This window comes from Chlorocebus sabaeus, chromosome 24, assembly GCF_047675955.1.
Source record: "Chlorocebus sabaeus isolate Y175 chromosome 24, mChlSab1.0.hap1, whole genome shotgun sequence".
NCBI lineage: Eukaryota > Metazoa > Chordata > Mammalia > Primates > Cercopithecidae > Chlorocebus > Chlorocebus sabaeus.
The window spans coordinates 80,691,876-80,708,437 of record NC_132927.1 but is presented as its reverse complement, the minus strand read 5'-3'; the positions used below and the strand labels follow the sequence as shown (position 1 = coordinate 80,708,437).

The 16,562-nt window shown below is 54.0% G+C and overlaps 1 long non-coding RNA gene across 1 annotated transcript in view; it reads right to left on the bottom strand.

Moving 5' to 3' along the window:
• Window positions 1-489: 489 nt before the first annotated feature.
• Window positions 490-16,562, bottom strand: part of LOC119619092 (uncharacterized) — a 61,511-nt gene continuing 45,438 nt past the window's right edge. The window contains exons 2-3 of the long non-coding RNA XR_005235540.2: window positions 1,377-1,444; window positions 490-1,097 (exon numbers count right to left, since the gene is read on the bottom strand). This is a non-coding gene — a long non-coding RNA (uncharacterized lncRNA). The remainder of the gene's footprint in view (window positions 1,098-1,376; window positions 1,445-16,562) is intronic.

Below are 16,562 nucleotides of genomic sequence, written 5' to 3'. Positions count from 1 at the left end.
TGCATGCACACACATTCACAGACATGTAGACACACACAGATATACACATATGCACTCATATATGCATGCACACACACTTTCACAGACATGCACACATGTGCAAATATGCACACACATTCACAGACATGCATACACACAGATATGCATGCACACTCTCATATATGCATGCACAGAGACAGGCACACACACATTCACAGACATGCACAATCACTCAGACATGCACACATGCCCGACACACACATTCACACACATATGCATATGTGGCTGTGAATGAATGATGGAGGGGGGACGGCGTGCCACTGGCACGTTAATGTGTATTTGTCCCTGACACATGCACACACATGCACACATTCACACATATGCATGCACACACTTCACATAGGCATGCACACGTGCACACATTCACACACACGCACGCACGCATGCACATTCACGCACTGCTGGGAGCCGGGAGCTCCCAGAGCTCCAGGGAGCCAATGACCTCTGGGCTGGACCTCTGGCCCCTCAGCTCAGCCCCGTAAGCGGGGCCTCTGAGTCCTCATCTGCAGACGGAATCCTGAAAGTCTTGAGGGTAGGGATGAAGAGCAAATGGATACAGACGTGGAAAGCTCAGGAGCGAGGTCTGAGGGGTCAGAACCTAGTCCCTGCTTTTATTCCCGCTTCACAGAGGAGACCAAAGACAGAACACGGCCCACGCTCACACGGCAGGCAGCCACGAGGAGACCAAGGACGGAACACGGCCCACGCTCACACGGCAGGCAGCCACAGAGGTGGCTAGTCGTCCACTCACTGAATTCCCATTGCCTTTTCTTTATGTTAAAAAATAAAAATAAATTTAACTGAGTTCAGGTAAGGAAGGGGCAGCCCCTCCCCTGCCCAGGGTATAGCTGGTCTCGGCCCTGCAGGGGTGCTGCTTTTTTATCTTGCTAGTGATTGGCCTTGGGGTGAGCGTGAGAGCCAGAAAGTTCTGGCCAATGAGATCAGCAAAGAGGTAGCCCCGGGCTCTTCAGAGATGACTCCTGTTCTTCTGGCTCTGGAAGCTGCCATGGGCTGTGGGCTGTCTTGGTCCACAAGGCAACAACTCTGGACACCCCATGCTAAGGGTGACAGGGCCAGGAAGACACAGCCAGCCTCTGAGCTGCCCCAGGCCACCTCCCCCAAGACATCTCCACCCAAAAACACCTTCATCACCAAAGCCCCCGCAGGCTGGGTTCCCAGCCAGCAAGCACCTCACCCATCCATGCATTGCAGCTGGACCCAGCCTTCTCCCAGTCCCACTTTGATGCCACTCTTTCTCCAGCAGCTGCTATCATCAGAGCCTTGAGTCCCACATCACCTCCTGTCTGCCCTCTGGAACGCAGCCCGGCAGGACTCACCTGAGCCTAGGGGCCTCAGCAGTCTCTGAGCTCCCAAGGGTCTCCCTTCCGTATTGCAGACGTGAATCCTGGGAGAGAGGGGGATATGGCTCCATCACCTGTGTTCGGCACCTGGCCTGGCCCCAGCACCAGTCCACAGTGCAGGACTATACCCCAGGGAGGTGTCGCAGGGGCTGTCCACGGAGGATGGTGCCTGAGGAGCTGGGACCACGGGATGGTAGAGGCACCTGCTCCCCACTGCCCACCCCTTCAGTCTGGCAGAACTGGAAAGCTCTGATCACCTGCCTGGCCTGGGGTCCCTGACAGCCTGGGGGCCTGGCAGGTGGCTTGAAGGAGAGAGCTGGAGATGGCCAGGCTGCTGGATCAATGCCCCCAGTTAACACCTCACTTCTGAATTCATTCCTCTTATCATACCCCTCTTATACTGTATTCCAGTTTGTTTTTTTAATTATGCAAATGATTTGTGAATAAATTTATATAATGAAAATTCAAACTTTATAGACACAGAAATCCCCTGTTCCCCCTTCCTCGGTCCAAGTGGCCTCCCCAGGGTGATAGCCCTTCTCCCCTCGGTGTGTGTCATTCCAGAACATTCCCTGTGCACCTCATGCATTCGTGTCTAGGGAAACGCAGCTGTGCTTTGTGTGTTTCCGTGGATGGCATCGAACGGCACACGTAGCTCTGGGATTTCTCTTTTTCTCCCCAGCGACTGTGCACACTGCTGAGGACAGGGCTGACTGCCCGCAGCACCCAGGCTGCCTTTGCGTCTGCCCACATGACCCGGCTGCCCTCCCCACCCGTCACAGCTCCATGTGGCCATTTCCACCTCCCATCAGGATTCTCCACCCTCCTCAGGTGGAAGTGAGACCCAACAGGGTGGCAGAGTCCTGGAAGGCCCTGGGCCCTCAACCAGGAAGACCCACCTGGAACTGTGCCACCAACAAGACCCAACGTCTATTGAGTCAAGGAGCACCATGTTGAATCCATGTTTACCGTGGCCAGAAGGCCCCAGATGCTATGGACATCGCCTGTCTTTCGCTGAGGACCTAGCTCGTCTTGTTATCTGCTGTGTTGTACTTGCAGGGCAGACGTTGCTATGGTCTCCACGTTTGAGTCACCCCCAAATTCCTTGTTGAAAACCTCAGGTCCAGCGTGATGGAATTGGGAGGCAGGGCCTTTGGGAGTTGATTGGGTCATGGAGGTGGAGCCCTCGGAAATGGTGTTAAGGACTTACAAACACAACCTGGAGAGCTCCATCACCCCGTCCTCCACGTGAGGACACAGCCGGAAGACAGCCATCCTTGAACTGGAGAACAAAAGCAGCCCTCACAGACAAGGCGTCTGCCAGGGTCCTTCCCTTCCAGTCTCCAGACGTGGGAGACGTCAGTCTCGATAGCCCCTTGCTCAGGCTGTTTTGCTATAGGAGCCTGAATGGCAGATCACCCCACTTTATTCTGCATTCCTCTACCCGTGAACTTGCAGGTGGCTCCCACGTGACAGGCCACGCTTGCTACAAATCCTGAATCTCAGGGTAGGGTCTCAGGGCATCTTCCTTGGTGGGCTGCCTCTCCTTGTCCTGCTCCTGGCCATGGAGCCCACTCTAGCCCCAATTACAGGTCTCGCCTGCCAGCCAGATTTCCAAGCGGTCTCTGTGCTGGGGACCCAGCGGGACCAGCCCTCTCTCCAGGGACTGCTGTCAGGATGAGGAATTGTTTTTCCAAATGTGGCTTTTGCCACAATCTCCCCCTTTGTGTTCTGGACAATTTGATCAAACGAGCAATAGAGAATCCATCAACATCTTCCAACCAGGAGACAAAGAGGCCTGACATGCCACACGATGGCGTCCCCTGGCCCCACACCAAACGGCAGGCCACCCAGGCTGGAGAAATCAGCCTGTTCTGTGCTGAGATGACAACAAATCACAGCATGCACACCCACGCTCCGGGTGCCCACACTGTCTGCCTGTCACCTGTCATTGCAGATGGAGCCCGGGCTCCTGGGCTTGCTGTGTGGGGCTCGAAGCTGGACTGCAGATCCCAGATAAGCACTAGGACCCTGGCCACTGCTCACGGCCCTGCCTTGGCCTCCAGAGCTACAGAGAGGCCTAGGTGACCCCTAGTCCTGCCCAGGAGGGGCACCGCTGGGCTCTCCAAACTCCAGATGTGACCAGACCTGGCCTGTATGCACAGTGCGTGGCAGGCTCATGAAAGCCAACTGCCGATGAGGGTAGGAGCTGGGCCATCAACCTGCACAACCAGACACCGCCTGTCCGGCTAAGGCTGGACCCTCCAAGGCTGGTCCCCAGGGGGGTCTCAGGACACCCAGGTGACAGGGACAATGGCAAATCACGGCCACCGGCTTTTCCTTCAACCTTGCTGGGGGAGCACTTTCCACCCTGCATCCTCCCTCAATAGGACGGGAATGGTCCAGGCCCCAGAGGCTTCATGCGCGTGCCGAGGGGCCCACAGGGCAGAGCTGTCCTTCTGGAAGGTCAGAGACCCAGAAAGACAGACCCGGCTGTAGCAGGAATGACCCCGGTACCCACTTTACCTCCAGCTGTCCCATCCCACCCTTCAACTGAGTGGATGCCCTGGCACGCTGCAGGGATTCACAGGTCCCAGGAACCAAGTGAGCTCTGTCTGCAAACTGCAACCCGCTGGGCATGCGGAGCCTCTGCCAGCCACGAGGGAGCCCAACACGCAGAGAGTGCCTTGCACCCTCAGCGTCCAGTCACACTGCCTCCGTGACAGCGGTGAGCGCCTTGCACCCTCAGTGACCAGTCACACTGCCTCCGTGACAGCGGTGAGCGCCTTGCACCCTCAGCGTCCAGTCACACTGCCTCCGTGACAGCGGTGGAAACGAGGAAACAGAGGCATGGTAGAGAGAGGTCCAGGAGGCAATATGGCGTCTGCTGCAGAGGACGCAGCCCGAGTCCCCGATGCTAAAGGGATTTGCCTAAACACACCCACCCAAACCCCTCGAAGCAAAGCCTGGAGCTTAGTCAGCCCCTCACATGGGCCTAAGCTCTGAGCCCCCACCTCACACTCAGCCCTAAGGCACGTCCCCCTGCCTGAGTGGGCGGGCTTTAGAAGCACCAGTCCCCTCACCTCCTGCCTGCATCCCTCCCTCAGGTGTCAGAGGCAGACCCCCCGCTGGGCTCTGCTGGACAAGCTATGGCAGGCGTGTGGGAATTGCAGGTTCCCTCCCCCGTTGCAGTCTGGGCTCCTGGTGCAGAGCCGCACACAGCAGGTGCATGGCAGAGGCCAGCAGCGCCCCGGCCCACAGCGCCACCCCAGAGTCCTCTCTCAGGCCAGTACAGAGAAACCCCTCTCCTTCCTCTGCAAGCCCAGCTTCTCGCTCCCACTCCATGACAACTCAAGGGTGAAGCAGCCTTGCCCACTGTGGCTTGGGCACCAGAAGGCCTCATTCCAAGACCCAAGGCAGCAGGACAGCAGCACCACAAAGGGGACCCTGGGTCGCCTGCAGGCTAGCGAAGCCACCTCACCTTTCCACAATAGGTCTCCCTTTCTCCCTGAGTGAGAACTGCCCCTACCGAGGGGCTGCCTGGGGGGCCGCAGCCTCCCAGCTGCCAGCACACGCCCAGGGCTTTCTCCAGCCTGGCCCAGCCCTAGCCAGCCAGGACGGCCCTGCAGAGCACCGCTGAAGGCCGCACACTTGCAAGCTGCCCACAGACTGTGCAGCGCTGGCCGCCTTTTATGGGGCGTGCTGCACCTGTGCAAGCCGAGCGGAACAAATGAGATTGGAGTTTTATGATTCTTTTACAGCGCTGCTCTGCGGAGAGCTTGTTTAATTAGCTTCTAACTCAACACCTTTGGCGACTCTAAATAATTCACCACCCTGGCTGCCGTCACCCAGCCAGGTGTGCCCAGCGCTGCTTCTGCCCCCACCTGCTCTGCAGGGAGGTCGCAGCTCCACTGTTCCAAGGCAGAGGCCCCTCGAAGGGCAGATGTCTGGTGATGTGTCCTTTTCAGGAGCAGCCTTTCCAGAAGGCACAGCAGCCTTCCTACCTGGGCACAACCACAGGTGTGCCAGACCACCCTGGGGACAATGGTCAACCTCTCTGGACCAGCAGGGAACATTCCCGCCCACTCCACCCATGCCCCCTCCACCCTTTGGGGCAACAGTTTCTCTGTCCCCAGCCTCAGCACTGGCCTGACCACCCCAGGGGCCTCAGCTGCCCATCCTGGGCTCCCTCCCTTCCTGGCATTCCAGAAGGTCAGTGTCCCACCGTCTCCTCTTCTAGGAGCCTGGGAGCAGGCACAGGGCCGACCCCCATGCCAGTGCACGGCAGAACCCGGGGCACGGGAGCGAAGATTGAAGGATGACCACCCGCCCACGGAGGGAGCCAGCTCCCGGGGCCTTCCTGAGGCCCTGGGTGGAAACACACAGACTGTGGCTCCTAGGCCAGTCCCCGGCTGCTCTCAGGGCGGGGGTCATGAAGTCCATCCCCCTGCTCCATCGCATCCAAGCCCCAGCAGAAGCTCAGCCCTGGCCTTTCTGGAGAGGAGCTGGGGACCGGGAGAGGAGCTGGGGACCGGGAGAGGAGCTGGGGACCGGGAGCCCATAAACCCAAGCCCACTCCTGCTACTGCGTTTAACAGCCCCTGTCAAGGACTCCTGCCCGGATTCAATTACCATCACAGGTTTTACAAGACCAGCAGCGCTCACTGAGCTCTGACAGAGAGACGTGACCCTGTGCCAACTATTTGGGGCGGCCCCACCCGCTTCTCTCTCTCTCTCTCTTTCTCTGTCGCACATGTCCAAATGCCAAGGGGTACTGGGGAGGGCGGAGAGGCCAAAGTTACCTCCTGCACCTTCTCCTAGGAACCAGGAAGCCCAGAGCGAGCAATGCCAGTTCTGAACGCACAGGAAGGGTCAGAGGAGATGCTGGCATGCCACTCTGTGTGCCCCAGAATTATAGAGGAACAGGGCTGGCACAAGGAGGCATGCCCACAGTGTCTTGGGTGATGTGGAGAGCCTGTGCAGTGTGTGTGCTCACGGCCCCGCACAGCCACCCCAGCACACTACCCTCGACTGCCTCCCTCCACTCCTGCCCTACGGTCCTGGGGCTCCGGTCTTTGCATCCTGCCCTGTGGCCAGAGTGGGTTATCCCAGAGTGGACACATGACCCGCACCAGCCAGGGCTCCTGGTTTCTCCCTGGGATGGGAAGAAGAGGGGCCTCCCCCAGCAGAGAGCCTCAGGCATATGGGGTTTCAGATGCTTTGGGGTGAAGTGGGTCTCAGAGCATAGATCTGGCCCACCCGAGGGCAGAAGACAAAGATGGGGATAGGCTAGCTGGAGTCCCCGAGGCCCAGCCACACGGCCCTCTTCCTCATTTCTTCGCCCCCAGGAAGGGTCCCCAGCACCTGAGCTCCTTGGCGATGGCCCATTTGCAGGAAGAGGTGAGAGAGGAACCCCAGGTGCCCCCCAGGAGGCCTGGCCTTGGCGTTCAGTGGCCTCGCTGCGTGCAGACAGGCGGTCTGTGTCAGTGTTTCTCATTCCCCAGACACAGAATGGGCACGTTGCAGAGTCGGCTCCAGGGCATCTCTTGGAAGCAAGTGCCCCACCCGGGCCTGGCTCCATGGATGACAGGGACAAGAGAAGCTGTCTATAGACCTCAGGAAGCCTGGGCCCTGCTGCTGTGGGTCAGCCGACAGCATGGAGGCCGTGGGCATGGGCCCCCCAGCACAGGCTGCCATCCCTCAGCCCCCATGACCAGAGCAGGGGCAGCTGTCCCAGCCTGAAGGACCGCTCTCATTGAGGCAGAGGCAAGGGTCCAGGGTCCCCGCTGGCCGTAGTGGCCACAGGGGCTCCGTGAGGGCTGGCGCTGCAAGACGCCTCCCTCCATGCCCTGCACTTTGGATTCTCGGGCAATGAAAGTCACACTCCTACCCAAAAGCCCCCAGCAGGCTCCACACGCTGCCCCCAGGGGCAGGAGCAGGATGTCCAAGCCATGTGCATATCAGTGGTGGGGAAGAGGGGAGAGGGAGCTTCCTGGATCCCCCCAAGAACTGCTGTCCTTTCAGGCCCTCCTGGGAGGGTTTGGGGGCTCAGGGATGATCTCCTCACTCAGGCAGATGCTGGGGTGGGGGCTCATCAGATGGCAGGGAGCGGGGCATTGCAGGTAGACCCACCCCACTCAGCTGTTTGTGTCCTTCAAGACACAGGGGCACACAACAGCAGCAGGGACCTGGGAGCAAACCCACTGGGTGGGCTCAGTCTGGGGCTCTGCTGGGTGGGGGTAGAGGCTTCAGACCCCCTTACATGGTTCTTGGGGCCCGTGGCTGAGTGTAAACATCTCAAAGGGCAGGCTCTGAGCAGGGGGACGGTGGCAGGGGCTCACTCACCTCTGTGTCAGGAGGGCCATTGCAGCTCCTCTGAAGCCCCCAACCAGAGGCCCTGGCGCGCTCAACTCCAACATTCCCGTGGGCCTGATCGTGCCCAAGATGGCCAACCTTTCCCTCCCATGCTGGCTCTGCCTGCTGGGTTCCCTTCCTGCCCAGGCCTGCAGAGAAGTGACCCGACACCGTGGTCAGCGTCCCCAGACCTGAACTCTGCGTACCACAGCCTCTCTTCCTGGCTCGTCTCCACAGCCTGGGGTCCAGGACAGGCAGGACCTTCAGCTTTGCCCGGAGGGGGCAGGTTGGCCTAGGAATTTTAGCACACCCTCAGGTCACCTCAGGCCCCTGAAGCTTTCTGGAGCCAAGACTAGCCCAGGACCAGCCTCCACACCATCCCTGGTGCTGAGTGGAGGTGGCCCAGCCCTCAGGAGCTGCCTGTGTGCTGGACTGGGACAGCCACTGGGCCCAGGGCCTGGGCGTGCATCATCCACAGCTCACAGCACCAGGTACAGGGCTTCCTGCAGGGCACCCTCCCTATGGCCCGGGGCCCATCACTGGGCAGTGGCACCCAGGGTGTGCCCCACGGGGCACTGAGCTGCTGCCAAAGATGCAGGAATGAGGCAGCTACGCTTCTTCCCCAATGCCCACCCTCCACCCAACCCCTCCACAAGCCCTGTAGGCCCCAGCCCCAAAAGTCAGCAACCACACTGACCCACCCTCTCCATCTCGCAGGCAGGTGTGTGGTGGGAGGCTGCAGTCAGGAGACTGATTCAGATCACACATGCAGACTTGCATGCACACACTCGTACACACACGTGAGCACTTGTCCACTGCGACCACCTCGTCTGGCCCCGGCCCGCTGCTCTGTTCCCTCCCTGGCCAGTGCCATTTCCTTCAATCTGATCACACCACAGTGGTCCCTGCTCAAAACCCACACATGGCTTCCCGTCATTTGTCAGGCCCCAGTGACCCCCTGCAGTTCTGGGAACACAGCAAACGCTCCCACGGGCCTCGGATTGGAGCCCTCTTATCCCATCCTGGGAACGGCTCCTCCTTGCCTTCCAGCCTGCAGCCCCTCTTCCGACTCAGGCCCCCGCTCCCCTGCTGAACCTGTGGTTCTAGATCACGTGCCAAACAACTTTCTGCAAAGATCCCGTTTCCTTGGGAACGACCGGATTCTGCACTTGAAGGTGAGCAGGAGCTTTCTCCACCGATTTGTGGAAGTCCTGGAACCTGAATGGACGCCAGGCCCTTCACGGGTCATCAGTGAGTATCTGCAGGGTGAGGAACCCAGGCCTGCTGCCTGCCCAACCACTGACCTGGCTCAACCTGTCTCACGAATGGGGTTGCAATGAATCCCCCAAGCAGCCTGGGAGGTCACTTTTCTTACTATCTTGAGAGCTGAGGTTCAGAGAGGCAGGTAACCTGTTCAAGGTCACACAGCAGAGGCGCAGGGCCAGGTGTCTGCCTCCAGATTCTGACCGCTGCACTCCTGTCTATGCTGACATTTAATCCTCAGCATGGACGGAAAGGTGTGGGCAATTCTCCCCATCTCACAGATGATACGGGGGGAGCTCAGGGTCCTTCTGCACTGGCCCAGGTTGCGCACCTCACGTGCATTTATGTCAAGCAGGGATCAGAGGCTGCCTAGCCGGCCGTGCTGTCTGCTGCCCCAGGGCCCCTTCCCCCCAGCCCCACAATACACACACTCTTGGGTCTGGAGGGAGGGGATGCTGGGGTTTGGAATTTTTCCTGAAGGCAGGTTGCCATCCACACCCCTCCCCATACTAACTTTTAAGACATATCAGCTAATTAACTAATTGCTGGCTCTGGGTGTTGCCAAATCCCCCTCCTGAGGCGTCTGGCCCCAGCCTGGGTGCTCCCATATGCCGGCCAGCCCTGCCAGAGAGAGCTGGCGCCCGCTGCCTGCCTGGTGCGGCTGCGGGCCTCTGGCTCAGCACCCAGGCTGCCAGTTTCTGGTTGGTTTCTGGTTGGTTCCTGAGCACCAGGTGTCCTGCCTGGCCACAGACCCCAGCAGGCTACCTGGGGCCAGATAAGGACAGCTTCTTGCCCCTGCCTGGGGCCTGCCTACTGGGTCTCTATCACCCGCCCCCACCCCAGGGGGGTGACCATCCCCTCCCCAAGGCAGCATCTTCCTGGCCTCCCAGAAGGAAATAGCCACTTCTGATCTCTCTCCCCAATAAGTCAAGCATCCTCATTCTCTTAATTATTGGAGAACAGATTTTTCCCCCAAATAATTAGGCAATTTAAATCATACAATCTTTTTCTGGGAACTATATTTAACCCTGATTTGAATGTAATTTACACATCGCAGCTCCCTTAAGCAGCTCTGGAAGCCAAAACATGGATCAAATATTTTTTAAATGTCAAATGCTGCTTAATTGTGGATCGCACTGAATTTATTTGTACAGATAAGCGTTTGATCTTCTACCTCCTTCTCCGCCCAAAGTAATTTTTCCGTAATCTATATGATACCCCAATTTCTCTAATAGCTGGAGGATTGAAATGATACATGAGAGGCCCTCAAATTTGCAGAGTATTTTAAAAGATGCATATTGAAGATTGGAGCAGGAAACTTCTAACTGGAGACTTGAGGGGAATTCATTAAGGCAAAGAGAATATTGCTGCCTGGAGTGGCCAGTGCAGGAGACTCCTGGGGAGGGGGGCTGCCACATTACCCAAGCCACCAGGGCTGTGCTGCTCCCTGCCCAGGACAGACCCCGGGCAGGCATCCCCTGGGCAAGGGTCTCCTCTGGTTGCTGCTCCACCCTTGTTTCTCCCCTTGCTTAAAATATTTCAATAGAAAAGGAGGCAGATAAGATCATGTGCAGGGCAGCAGAGCCAAGGTATAGACAGTGCCTGCAAGGCCAGGACTGGTGCAAGAGGAGGCAGGAGGTCCCTGTGCTTGTCAACCTGAAGTCAGTGAGGGCCTCCAGGAGAAGGTAGTGGCATGGTCTGTGTTAGTCGCTATGCTGGATTCTGCTGCTGTGACAAACATCCCCAGAAGTTCAGCAATTCAGGATTGGAATCACTGAGCAATGCCACTGATCTCTCTTTCAACACGAGGTTTTTTTCTGGCTGGTGTTCCGTGTAGGTGGCAGGCAGCTGTGGTTCTGCCCCACGCATCTTCTCTACCCTGGGATCCAGGCCCTCCCACAGCCAAGGGAGAGAGAAAGTGGCAGGACCACGTGGTGCTCTTCAGGTTGGTGCTGGACACAGCCCGGCCCACTGCTGCTAACATCTGCTCACTCTGGGTGAGTCACGTGGCTGCGACTGCTGGGGGTAAGGCGGGAAAGTCCAAGAAGAGGAGTCCACGTTGGTGACCGTAACCCAGCAGCCCACCTGCCTCATCATTCATGTTCGCTCCTCTCGCGTCCGCACACAGAACATGCGGGGAACAGCCTCTGCCTCCCGTCTGAACAGAGATCCTTCCGATCCAGAGACCTAAGAGCTAAAAGGGAACATCAGCTTCAACTCACAACACAAAATGCCACGGCGGGACAGATTCCGGGTGGATGGAAGAAGCACCCCTTTCGGAGAGGGAAGGGCGGCATCGTGCCCGCTCATGGATGGCAGCCCTGTGGTTCTGCTGGGCAGAGATTTTGAGAACCCCATACCTGGGTGTGGGGAATGTTTACAAACCAGGATCCCATGGTGACAATACAGCCCAGTTCACCAGGACCAGTGGGTTTTATGGGAGGCGGGACTTTCAGTGTTGAAGTCAGCAAAGTCCCAGGCAAACCCCAGCGGGCTGGTCAACACACCTGACTCCATTCCACGGTGGGAGCCCCTAATCCGTTGCTGGCCCATCACTGAGCTCGCCTCTGGGAGGTTCTTCCTTTTCCATCACCCTCTGGCCTACATCTGAAGAGGATATTGGAAATTATGTCCTCAGGGAGCCTGCACCACTCCTGCTTTCTGTCCACAGAAGGTTGGAGGCTCAGACATGATTTTTAATCTCACACCTTCGCAGTCACTGCAAGGCAAAGCCAGGTGTGCAGCTCCCTCAGCACGTGGCTGGATTCACGTCTGTTTTGGGCAGTTCACAGCAGGTGAGGAGATACGTCTCACTGTCTGGACCTCATGGCAGCTACTTTTAACTTCTGGGGCTTCCTTGGGAGAGCAATGCCCCCAATTTCTCTTCTTACAAAATTTCACCTGACTCAAAAGATTTGCTGGGGCTGGGTACCGTGACCCACGCCTGTAATCCCAGCACTTTGGGAGGTCAAGGCAGGCAGATCTCTGAAACCCAGGAGTTCAAGGCCAGTCTGGGCAACATGGCAAGACCACATTTCTACAAAAAGTTTAAAAATTAGCTGGGCTAATTTTAAAATTACACCTGTAGTCTCAGCTACTGGGGAGACTGAGTTGGGAGGATAGCTTGAGCCCAGGAGCTCAAAGCTGCAATGAGCTGTGTTCGTGCCACTGCACTCCAGCCTGAGCAACAGAGTGAGCACTGGTTAAAAAAAAAAAAAAAAAAAAAAAGAAGGAAGGAAAGAAAAGAAAAGAAAAGAAAGAAAAGAAAAGAAAAGAAAAGAAGCATATACTGGGCTGCCACCTTAATATATTCAGAGATCATAACCCTGGGGGGTCACACTCCCCACCTGGCTTTTGCCACCAGCCTGAGCCTAATTGGCTTTTGTTGAGCAAGCATTTCTCCCATTTATCCTTTATTGGTTAGAAATAAGAAGGAGTTGCCTCTTTCAAGGCTGTTTGCAAGCCAGACAATTTCCATCTGAGCACATCTTTCTTGTATTATCTCATCCGTTATCTCCAATGGCAACCAAGACACACCAGTCACATTTGGTTTCCAAATCTCTTTGCTTAAATCCACAATCTCCTATTTTTTGTTTGTTTGTTTGTTTTTGAGACGGAGTCTCACCTGTTGCCCAGGCTGGAGTGCTGTGATGCAAGCTTGGCTCACTGCAACCTCTGCCTCCCGGGTTCATGAGATTCTCCTGCCTCAGCCTCCCAACTAGCTGGGATTACAGGTGTCCATCACCATGCCTGGCTAATTTGTGTATTTTCAGTAGAGATGGGGTTTTACCATGTTGTCCAGGCTGGTCTTGAATGCCTGACCTCAGGTCCACCACCCGCCTCGGCCTCCCAAAGTACTGGGATTATAGGCGTGAGCCACCGTGCCCAGCCCACAGCCTCCTATGTTTTCTGCCCCCGAGATATCATATAGATGACAGCTTTGCTAAATGTTTCACCACATAAAAATGCTGCTCCCAGCCTCTGATTACAGCTTCCTCCCCTCCCAGCCTCTGATTACAGCTTCCTCCCCTCCCAGCCTCTGATTACAGCTTCCTCCCCTCCCAGCCTCTGATTACAGCTTCCTCCCCTCCCAGCCTCTGATTACAGCTTCCTCCCCTCCCAGCCTCTGATTACAGCTTCCTCCCCTCCCAGCCTCTGATTACAGCTTCCTCCCCTCCCAGCCTCTGATTACAGCTTCCTCCCCTCCCAGCCTCTGATTACAGCTTCCTCCCCTCCCAGCCTCTGATTACAGCTTCCTCCCCTCCCAGCCTCTGATTACAGCTTCCTCCCCTCCCAGCCTCTGATTACAGCTTCCTCCCCTCCCAGCCTCTGATTACAGCTTCCTCCCCTCCCAGCCTCTGATTACAGCTTCCTCCCCTCCCAGCCTCTAATTACAGCTTCCTCCCCTCCCCTGCCCCACCCCAGCCAATGCCACAAATTTTAGGTTTTGTGTGTGACAGCACCGAATTCTAGGTGCCAGTTTCTCCTCAAGTCAGCTGATGCCAGGCCGGGCTGTGGCAATCTTGGCATCCCAGCAGCTTGCTACACACGCGTGTTTCCACTCGGGCTCTGCATTTTCCGTAGGTCAGCCGGGCTTGCCACAGTTGAGCATCCGGGCTGGAGGAGCCCCTCCCTGCAGGACAGTTTCACTCTCATGAAGGGGCACTTCTGCTTCTGCTCACGTTCCATTGGCCAAGGCAAGTCAGAAGGCAAAGCCTGACGACACTGGGGGAGGAAAAATAAGTCTCTGAGACAGGGTGGGCGCGGGGCTGGCGAGCCGGGGAGAACAGGCTCCTCCACTGGCCGACTCGCATGTTACTCACTGTTCTGCAGTCTTGCAGTCTCCGGCCCACAGCCAAGGAAAGGACATGCTGGCAACTGAGAGGCCACAGGGGTTTGGGAGTCCACGAGGTCACTTCCACAGCGGTGCTGCAGCACCTCCAGACACGTCCTTCCAAACAACACCAGAGGCAAAAACTCAAGGAGCTGCAAGGCGAACAGATGAACCCACCTCTGTAGCTGGAGACATCCACACTCCTCTTTCAGTCATTGGTAGATGAAGCAATCGGAAGTCAGCAAGGAGAGAGGTGACATGAAGAGCACTATCAATCAACTTCATCAACTGATGTTTCTAGAACACTCCACCCAGCAACAGCAGAATACGTGCAAGTTCACATTCTTCTAAGCTCTGGTGCAGCATTTGCCAAGGACAGAACGCACTCTGGGCCATAGGACCCACCATAACAAATTTAAAAGAAGAGAAGTCGTGCTCTTAAGACACAACGGCATTAAACTAGAAATCAATAACAGAAAAGATAGCTGGAAAATCTCCAAATATTTGGAGATTAAATAACACACTTCTAAATAACACATGGGTCAAAGGAGAAGTCTCAAGAGAAATTTTAAATATTTAGGAGTAAATGAAAAGACAATTTATCAAAATGTGCAGGCTGCGGCAAAAGCAGTGCTCAAGGGAAATTTGTAGCATGAATGTACATGTTAGAAAAGAAGACAAGTCTAAAATACATCATCTACGCTTCCATTGTAGGAAACTAGAAATAGAACCATTTAAGACTGTAGCAAGCAGAAGAAAAGGAATAATAAAAAGTAAAGCAGAATTCAATGAAACTGAAAACAGGAAAGCAATAGAAAAAAATCGAAAGCTCATTTTTTGACAATTCAATAAAACTGACTAAGGAAAAACAACAACAACAACAACAACAAAAACAGAGAAAATATACATTGCCAATATCAGAAATGAAAGAGAGGTTGTCACTACTGATTCCATAGACATTAAAAGTCTAATAAAGTAACACCATGAACAACTCTATCTCTACAAATTTGAAAATTTAAGATGAAATGGGCCAATTCTTTAAAAGACATAAACTACCCAGGGAGACATTAAAAACCTAAACAATCCAGACTTCCCACTGCTGGGTATATACCCCAAAGAAAGGGAATCAGTATACGGACGAAATACCTACACTCCTATGATGGTCGCAGCACTTTTTACAATAGCTGAGATTTGGAAGCAACCTAAGTGTCCATCAACAGATGAATGGTTAAAGAAAATGCAGTATGTATCCACAATGGAGTACTCTACAGCCATAAAAAAGAATGAGATCCTGTCATTTGCAATAACACATATGGAACCAGAGGTCATTATGTTAAGTGAAATAAGTTAGGTCCAGAAAGACCAACATCTCATGTTCTCACTTATTTGTGAGAGCTAAAAAAATCAAAACAATTTAATTCAAGGACATAGAGCATGGAAGAATGGTTACCAGAGAGTGGGAAGGATAGTCGGAGGCTGGGAGGGAGGTGGGGGTGGTTAATCTGTACAAAAAAAAAAAAAAAGTAGAAAGGATGAATAAAACCTAGTATTTGATAACACAATAGGGTGACTATAGTCAATAATAACTTAATTTTACATTTTAAAATAAAAAATGTAATAGGATTGTTTGTAATTCAAAGGATAAATCCTTGAGGAGACAGATGCCCCCATTCTCCATGATGTGCTTATTTCACATCATATGTCTATAACAAAACATCTTCATCTCATGCACCTCATAAGTATACACACCTACCATGTACCCACAAAGACTTTTTAAATAACTTTAAAATTTTAAAAAGTCTTAATAGGTCTATATCTGTTAAGGAAATTTACATAATACTTCATCATCTTCAAAAAAGAAAGCACTAGGCCCAGATGGCTTCACTGGTGAACTCTACCAACTATGTAAGCAATAAATACCAATTCTCTACAGTCTGTCTTTACATGCAATAACACAGATGGAACTGGAGATCATTAGTTAAGTGATTCAATTTTTCTTCGGAAAAATAGAAGCAGAGGGAATGCTTCCTAACTCATTCTAAGAGGTCAGCATTACCCTAATACCAAAACAGATGAAGACATTACAAGAAAAGAAACTTGAGACTACAAACCAATAACTCTCCTGAGTGTAGATGTGAAAATAATCAACAAAATATTATCGAATCAAATCTAACAATGTATAACCACAATTACACAGCATGACCAAGTGGGACTTATTTGAGGTATGATTTCCACACTGGAAAATCAATCTAAGATGTGTGTATTAGTCTGCTCTCACGCTGCTAATAAAGACATACCCAAGACTGGGTAATTTATAAAGGAAAGAGGTTTAATTGACTCTCAATTCCACATGGCTGGGGAGCCCTCACAATCATGGCACCATGCAAGAGAGAATGAGAAAAAAAGCAAAAGGGGTTTCCCCTTATAAAACCATCAGATTTCATGAGACGTATTCACTACCTCGAGAATAGTATGGGGGAAACCGCCCCCATGATTCATTTATCTCCCACTGGGTCCTTCCCACAACACGTGGGAATTATGGGAGCTACAATTCAAGGTGAGATTTGGGTGGGGACACAGCCAAACTGTATCATTGTGTAAATGATTAAATGGATGAATGGATGAATCCATCTCCTGCAAGAAATAAGCAAGCACAGCAAGGTTGCAAGATACAAGTTAGATATATGAAAGTCAGATCCTTTCCTATATCCC